This window comes from Lygodium microphyllum, chromosome 10, assembly GCF_053477565.2.
Source record: "Lygodium microphyllum isolate KBCC chromosome 10, Lygodium_microphyllum_v1.1.10, whole genome shotgun sequence".
NCBI classification, from domain to species: Eukaryota; Viridiplantae; Streptophyta; class Polypodiopsida; order Schizaeales; family Lygodiaceae; genus Lygodium; species Lygodium microphyllum.
In genome coordinates, this window is record NC_141144.1 from 12633481 (window position 1) to 12642876 (window position 9396).

A 9396-nucleotide genomic window follows, 5' to 3' on the forward strand; every position below is an offset into this window, starting at 1 on the left:
GTCACTCCCCAGCTTCTCGAGCATCTTCTCGGCATTGTTGGGCACCTTTAGGACATTACATCAGATGTATTTGATCATTTTCTTTAGGGTTTACTTCAGTTCTCAGGTCTCACAGGCTGTAAACAAGATTGGGGCAGCCACCATTGAAGCTCCCTTGCTTCATATCTCACTTGCCTTTGAACAAGACTTACTGGAGCTCGTTTGAGGCCTTCCTTGGCTTTAACCGGACCCCTCAGAAGCTTGGCCACCATTTTTTGCAGCCCCAAGACTAGCATTTATAGTTGGCGGAATCACGCAGTCCTCCCATATGTGTCTTCAGCATTGACAGTCACAACAGTAGCTCTCCCCCTCCATTGGCACTTGGAAAGGCTCCATTTCGAGCATATGAACATGCTTTGATGCTTCGTTTTGATGGTTGATATATTGGCATAGCATTTGGACTAATTTAACATTGCTTTGGGACTGTCATAACAGTCCACAGGCAGTTTATGATAGTGTTACACTGGCATTTGATGCTACAGCTTGTTTGGCATTGTCATTTGATGCCCGGTTGGTCCCGTTTGATGCCCGGATGTTAGGGGAATGTATGCGTATTTTTTGGCTACCATTTGGAGCTGATTTTGGTGTTGAAATTCTCAGTTTTGAACAGTAAATCACTGCTGTACACAGTTGGGCTAAAGTCATTTTACCCATGCATACTTATGCCTATGTTTTTTGGGCTATGTTTCGGACATATATGGTGATGTATTGACACTTGGGGCTCGACATAGAGCTTGGTTTTGATTCGGGATCGTTGGTTGAGCTTGAGCTCGCTTTGCAAAGCATTTGGATGCTCCGTCTTGGATGTACTTATGGCATGTATGTTGCTTATGTCTGACCGGTCTTGACATGCTTAGCCTATGCCATTACTATATGCTAGTTACATTGTTTGGATCCTATTGCTACTGGAGCTCGGTCTTGGCTTGACCTTGGATTCTCAGAGCTTACTTGAGCTATTTATTGTCTTGCCAGAGTTGTATCTTGGGATGTACTTGATGTCTTACATGCTTATGGATGCTACACACGGATGCTCTATCGCCTACATGTTCGGGATTACTATTGATGTATTGTCTTGGACTTATGTCATTGGCATTGTGTCTTGCCTTGGCTTGAGCTCTTGAGCTCGTACATACGGCTTTCGTGCCAGTGGGAGCATTCTTGAATGCTTATCAGACATTGAGCAGGTGGTACTTTTATGCATTGAGCCGTTACATGCTATCGAGCACAGACACTTGAGACCTTGGGACTTCTTACCTTTTGGGATGATACATCATATGTCTTGGTTCACTATATGCTTATGAGCTAAGTCTCAGTTTTGGATCTGTATCTTTGTGAATTGACACATACTTGTGTCAAGTTTTGGTACTGGCAGATGTTTATATGACATACTTGGGTGTTGGATTCATGCTTATCGACCGTCATATGCTTATGCTATGCCCGCATGATGGCGGCTTTGGTCTTGGCAGCATCTGATTGCCTTGGGATCCGATTTTGGCACTGTTAGCTCTCTTTTACTGAAATCTGAAATTTATTATAGCAAGCATATATGTATGGACTGACATGGATTTTTCATGCTGAAACACTCTGAAATGATATACTTTCACTAGTACTTGGTGGGTAGCAGCTTTGGTTCCACTTTCTTCGCCATTTTTCCTAGATTTTGGTGATTTTTTTGTCATTTTCTGCAGTAAATAACAAGCAGTTTTGAACTGTCTACAGTCTTCCAGCCTGCATTATGGCGAGTTCGTCCACTGATCATGCTATTTTCAACATCACTAAGCTTGATGGTACGAATTACTCTTATTGGAAGAGCTAGATTTGGCAGGTTTTGGTGCAGAAATCACAGATCAAACCTTTGAGGTTAAGCGGGCATCCGCCTGCAACTATGCCAAATGAGGAATGGCTTGAGTTTGATGAGTTATGAAAGTCCACTATTGTATTTTCTCTCACAGAACAGGTTCACTATAATGTCTTTGAGGAAGAACAGAGTGCATGGCAGTTGTCGGAAAAGATAAAAAATCTCTATGAGAAGAAAAGTCCAGCGAGTCAGATGGCTGAAGTAGCTTATGGATCTGCGCATGAAGGAGAATGTGACTATGTCTGCTCACTTGAGCCAGTTCCATGCTATACTCAAGAACTTGACTTTGCAGGACATCACTTTTGTAGAGGATGTCACTCCTCTTTTCTTGCTTGGTACTCTTAATGAGTCATGGGATATATTCCACACTACTGCATTATGTGTCTCTACTGCTACCTTGAAATTATCTGATGTTGAGAGTGCTCTTCTGTAGGAAGAGGTTAACCGTAAGAATTTGGAAGCCTCTCGTGTGTGGCTCATGCTATGACAGTTAGAGGCATGAATGATGGATATGGAAAGCATGGCAGTGGTAGTAGCCGTGGACGGGATTCTCTAAAATCTCGGTCTAAATCTCGTGGGAAGTCATGTAGCAAATCCCGTGGTAGGAATGTAGATGTTACTTGTCACCAATGTGGAAAAAAGGGCCATATTAGGCCACAATGCCATGAATTGCACAATGAAAGGCGCAAAGATAAGGGGAAAGACAAAGTGCAGGATAAGTCTTTTGATCGCAGCATAGTACCTGCAAAGTCTAGTGTTAAAATTGAAGAGATCAATGTTATGCAGCCTGAGAATGTTGATGATGATGATTATATCCTAGCAGCCTCTTCTAGTGCTTCGCAAATGACAGAGATACACTCTATGTATGCATAGTGTTGGCTCTTGGACTCAGGTGCGTCCTTTCATGTGACGCCTTGCCGAGAGTGGTTTCATTCATACCATACTGTTTCGGGTTCTGTGCACTTAGGTGATGACAACTCTCTTGATATTGTGAGCATTGGTGATTTAGGCTTCAGTTTCCTTCTGGCAGTAATTTTGTTATGCAGGATGTACTTCATGTACCTGCTTTGACACGCAGTCTCATGTCAGTTGGACGCTTGATGACGCAGGATATCATGTATGTTTTGGAGACTCTACATGAAAGATTACTCGTGGCAGACTTGTGATTGCGAGAGATGCCAAGGCTAGCAGTCTCTACCCCTTGATTGTATCAGTTTCTTCCCTTGATCATGTTTTGTCTGTGGGTTCTATCCCACATGTATCTCTTTGGCATGCCTGTTTGGGCCATATGTCTTTGAAGGGAATGAAAATGCTTTCTAGTTTGCAGTACTTACCGCCCCTTGATTATGCATGTTTTGATTCATGTGAGCATTGTCTTTATGGCAGTCAGACTAGGTCTACGCATTAGAAGTTTGGTAGGCCACGCATGAGTGAGCCCTTGGCATTGGTACATTCGGATGTCTGTGGGCCCATGCCTTGTCAGTCTATGGGTGGTGCAAAGTATTTTGTTACGTTCATAGATGATTTTTCACGGAAAGTTTGGGCTTATCCCATTAAGCTGAAATCCGATGGCTTGGTTGTGTTTTAGAGATGGCTTGCATTGGTTGAGAACCAGTTTGGGTATAGGCTAAAATGCCTAAGGACAGATAATGGGGGTGAGTATGTCTCACGTGCTTTTGAGCAGTTATGTGATGAGAGGGGTATTAAGCATTAGTTGACCGCCCCCGACACACCCTCTCCCCCCCAGAATGGTTTTGCTGAGTTGATGAATAGAACCATCCAGGAGCGTGTACGTAGTATGCTTAGCCATGCAAGCTTACCACAGAGTTTTTGGGCTGAGGCAGTTAGTACAGCTGTGCATGTCATAAACAAATCACCCTCTAGTGGTTTGGATTTCCAGGTTGCAGAGGAGGTATGGATTGGAAAACCTCCCTCTTATGCGCATCTCCATGTCTTTGGATATGAGGCATTTTGCCATGTGCCCAAGGACAAGAGAAGTAAGCTGGATCCCAAGAGTGTCAAATGCATTTTCCTTAGTTATGGGGATGTAGGCGAGATGGGTTATTGTCTCTAGGATCCGCATGCGTGGAAAGTCATCCACAATCATGATGTAGTCTTCCATGAAGACAAAATGCATAGGCAGCCTAAGAGAGTTGTTGAGTTTCGCAAGGTCATATTTCAAGAGGAGTCGAGAGCTCCTGCATAGCCAGTTGGACAGCCTATAGCTGCAGCAGATGCTCATGGTCAGAGTGTTGGACAGGCAGTTGGGCAGGCAGTAGAGCCTGTCGTGAGATGGTCTACTAGAGACAGACGTCCACCTGATAGATTTCAGCCCTCGATGCATTATGTCTTGGTTATAGATGCATAAGAGCCTTTCACCTATGATGAGGCTATGCGTAGGGGTGACAATCACTCTTGGGAGAGAGCTACGTAGTCTAAGATAGACTCCCTGCATAAGAATGACACTTGGGATTTGGTTTCTTTGCCTACGGGCAAGAAGGATTTGCCATGCAAGTGGGTGTAGTGTACAAGCTAAAAATTACCCCTAGACACCCCGAGCCAGTATACAAGGCTAGATTGGTAGCAAAGGGTTTTAAGTAGGAGCATGGTGTGGACTTTGACGAGATCTTTTCTCTTGTGGTTAAGATGACCACCCTGCGCTTAGTCTTAGCTTTGGTTGCTCAGCTTGACTTGGATTTATACCAGATGGATGTCAAGATGGCTTTCTTACATGGGGACTTGCATGATGAGATTTATATGGAGCAGCCTAAGGGCTTTGCAGAACCTGGCAAACAACACGTAGTGTGCAAATTGAAGAAAAGTTTTTATGGCTTAAAACAGGCACCTAGGGAGTGGTATCATAAGTTTGATGCCTTTCTGCAGTCATAGGGCTACAACCGGAGTGCTATGGATCCGTGTCTCTACACGAAGAAAGTCCATGATGGTTCTTTATTGATTTTGGTACTCTATGTGGATGATATGCTGATAGCACAGAAAGCTCATGATGGGCTAGATGCTCTTAAGGCTCAGCTCAAGAAGAGCTTTGAGATGAAAGATCTGGGACAGGCCGCTCACATACTTGGTATGCGCATTAGATGCGACAGGCATCAGGGACTCCTCTACTTGTCACAGAGGGAGTACATTCATAAAGTCCTTGAGCGCTTCTACATGCAGGACGTAAAGCCTATTGACTGTCCATTGCCTTCTTATAAGAAGGTATCACAGGCTGATTGTCCGTAGACAGATGAGCAAAGGGCCGAGATGGCCAAGATTCCCTATGCATCCGCAGTGGGTAGTCTTATGTATGCCATGATAGCCACTCGTCCAGATATTGCCTTTGCAGTTGGTGTTGTGGCATGCTATATGGCTACACCTGGCAAGAAGCATTGGGATGCCATGAAGGGTATCATGAGGTACCTGAAGGGCACTGCAGATATGTGCAGATGCTATGGCAACCAGTATACAGGAGTCATGGGGTACACTGACTCTGATTATGCAGGACATGCAGATAGTAGAAAGTTCACTTCCGGCTATGTATTCACCTATGCTGGAGGTGCTGTTTCTTGGATGTCCAGGGTGCAGAAATGCACGGCCCTTTCTACTAGAGGCCAAGTATGTTGCAGCCACTGAGGCTTGCAAGGAGGCCATTTGGTTGGGTCGTTTCTGACCTTGGTATTGATGCTATCCCTACACTGCATTTGGATTCTATGAGTGCTATTTAGTTAGCCAAGAATTCGGTCTTCGATGCAAAGATGCAACACATTGAGGTGAGGTATCACTTCATACGTGGGGTCATTGAGGACAAGTCTGTTGATCTTGTCAAGATCTCAACTAACTAGAATCCTGCAGATCTGCTCACGAAAAGCCTCTCTATAGAGCGCTTTGCCTTCCTTAGGAGGTTGATGGGCGTGGGATGAGATGACGTCTTTCCTCATCCTGTTGTACATGTGTACATGTTGTACTGTCTTTTTTCTTTTTTCTTTTTCTTTTCACTCCTCACTAGGGCATATTCACATTTAAGTGGGAGGTTGTTGGAGGTAAAGGCGCCTTTGCCTAGCCGCCCGTGTATTACTACACTGACAGTCACCGCCACTGCACACTGCAGGTGGCGGGCGCCAGTCACCGTCACTTTATTATTTATTCTTTTAGTGACAATTTGAATAAAGGAAGGCCCGGTCACACATTGTGACTATTGGATTTCCCATTTCTAGTCTCTCCCTTTCTTTCTCTTGCTCTCCCGCCATAGCTCTCGAGTCCAACCTTCGATCCATCGCTCCCTTTCATACAATACCATTTTAGAAAATTGTAGAAATTTTATACCCATAGATCTTTTTAGAGAGTGAAAAGAGAAGAATCTATGTTTCAAGTGCGATAAAATGTACATGACTAATCATGCATCTAAGTGCACTTATAAAAATGCCAAAGCTAAGAACTATAACATGATTGTACTTGAGGATGTTGATGAGGAAATTACTGAGGAACCAATTGTGAATGCACAAGCTAAATTTGAATATCATGATGAGGATCTTAAGCAATATTAGTTTCATGACCTAACTAATGGATTTCCATTCAACCTCAATGGATATATTCCATTTAATCTAGGTGGGACGGATTTGCACATTGCTACCACTACACTTTGTTCTCTCCATGGATGCTTTGACCGTTGTAGGATCCCTAATATACTCCATATGAAAGATACCCTTTATGGGAAGGATGTGTTTATCTTAAAAGAGAGTGGTAGTACATAGTTTTATAAATAAGTTAGTTGTTGATAGAGACTGAATTATCTTCCCACTTATTTTTAGCATCCCATAATAGTTCAAGTAGCCAATGGTAAACATAAAATTAGCACCAAGATATGTCCATAGGTTCATATACAATTGATTGAAAACTATGAAGCAAAGATGAACCTAATTACCTTGGAAATGAGGCCCATAGATATAGTATTTGGGTGTGATTGGCTTATGACTTTAGGGAGGATTGTTATGGATTTTCCGTAGTTATACTAGCATTGATGAGAAGACTATCTATCTATAAGAAATCCATAGTAAGCCAAATTTTTAGCCGAATCCTAACCAATTGCTGGAAAAAAGCATTGCACTCCATGAACCAAGGTTCACTACAATCACTCCAATCAAACAAGAAGCCCTTGTGGGACACCTCAAATGGAGCTAGCTGATGCATTGAGACCTCAGTTGTTGTCAAATTAGGACCCCGAGCTTGCAGATTGATTCTTGTGGGGACAGTTAGTACCTTCCGTTACAGGGTGGACTCTGGGAGACCTAGACGATAGACCCCGTACATTCTCATGAGTGTCAGGCAAAGCCATCTAGGATAGTTCCCCGATGAACCACTAAAACGTGCTACCAAGGAATTGTTAGGCATGCATGTGACACGTGGTATTAAAGCATAATTTAAATTAAAAATATCTATGGTTTTTAAGACCAATTGTTCTAAGTAATAATCAGCCTGCTAATTGTTAAGGGATAAACTTTAGCAGAATAATGAAGCCTAGAACCAGTTCCTTGTTTTTTGAGCAATATACGCATCTACAATGAACTCCATAGATGACAAGTGAGAAGAGAAATAATGAGGATACTTGATCACCTATACGATCCATCCCCCAAAATCATGAAAGAAGATGGTTTTGGGATGAGTGTTACTGTTACATCAAGGCCAATCAATTCTTCAATATGCAGACTAAACTGAAATGCCTTGAATGGATGGAAATTTTAAAAGTAGTTGAGGCCTTTATCTTTTGTCCGTCCAAAAAGAATCCACTTACGATTACCAGTGGTCGGCAGATATGTCTAGACAATTATGTCTATGACAAGGTACTGAAGGTAATCCTACCCGACATGACTATAATCCAAGGATGTCACAAGTATCGAGATTACCGTATCCATGGTTTTCCAGATCTGCCATTTCCATAGTATAGGTTTTTGGACATAGACAAGAATTGGCCTACTTTCTTCTACATGAATGTAAATGATATCCATCCCTAAAAAAGAAAGAAATAATGATATCCTTTTTTGGAAATTGTACATAGCATCCAGTCTATCCTATCGATGCTGATGTATCTCTACTTGTAAAAATTTGCCATTTGTAAAAATCTTTTACTTATAAAAATCGTAGCTTATGGCTACTGATAACAAAAGATAACAACAGCTAGATTTTGTAAAAATATTGTATTTGGCCCATCATTGTTTCACAAAACTAGTAAGATATATTAATGTGGAAACGAAGCTGAAAATTTTAAAGCGCTAAGCTAATTCATGAAACTTATGAAAACCCATGGTAATATAGCTATTGCTAGTCCAACTGAAATTCAGGAGAAGAAGTATCTCCTTAAGCAGGTTAAACCACCGGAATTCGATGGCAAGGGCAAAGACATTAAATTCAAGGTAGAGATTTGGATTGAGACCATGGAGGACTACTTTACTGCTATAGGAACTACCCCTGCTAATAATTAGGCTATGATCACCAAGTTGAAATTGACCAGTGAGGCACGCTTATGGTGGAAACAATAGTGTAAAGACCACAGACTTGCTAAGACAACTAGTACCTGGGAAAAGCTTAAAGAAGCTATGCATGGTCAATATTTGCCACCAGCTTATCACACGCTAAAAATGAATGAGTTCTTTAACTTAAGACAACTGGGAATGAGCCTAGAGGCATATTACTCAAAGTTTATCTCACTTCTTGAATCTATGACTATTGCTTAGTAGGTATCTAAGTTTTGTCATGGATTGAATGCTCCGCTCAACACACACCTTGAATTTGTGCACCCAACTGATCTGCAAGATGCTTTGATTCGCACAGCACCTCTTCTTTAGGAGATCCAATCAAAGTCAAGGAATAATAGGCTCTGGAGTCAAAATAAAGGAACTTCACAAGGTTATGTTAAGCGAGTCCAAGGTCAACATCTACCTAGTCAAGGAAAGAGGGCTAAAACAAATGCAGTTGGAAACTTCATACCTACGGGAAGTAATTCATGAGTACCTAGGTGTTTCCATTATAATAAGCCAGGCCACTTTAAAAGACAGTGCCCAAAGCTTGGCCAAATTCCTCGCCAAGGACAATATAGAGGTCAAAACCAAGCTTCAATTGTAAGAGGAAAAGCATTTGATATAATTCTTAAAGAGCCTGAAGAAGAGGAAAACCCAACTATGGAAGCTGATATGGAGAGGGCATCAGTTCACACCATCCTCCATAAGAAAGGCCTAAATCACCCGTTTTTGGTGATTCAAACACCAGTAAAATATTAGGGTAAGTCCTTTAAAATTCTAATTGATTGTGGAAGCACACACTCACTCATGTCACCAAAGTGTGCCAAGAAATTAGGTATAAATACAATATCTACATCTAGGTTGCTTGTGGAACTTGCCAATGGAAAAGAAATTATGTCTACTTAGCAAACTTGCAAAGTGACATTTAGACTGGGAAGCCATCTCTCTGAAATGGGATTTAGGATCATGAATTTAGGGGCCTATGAATGT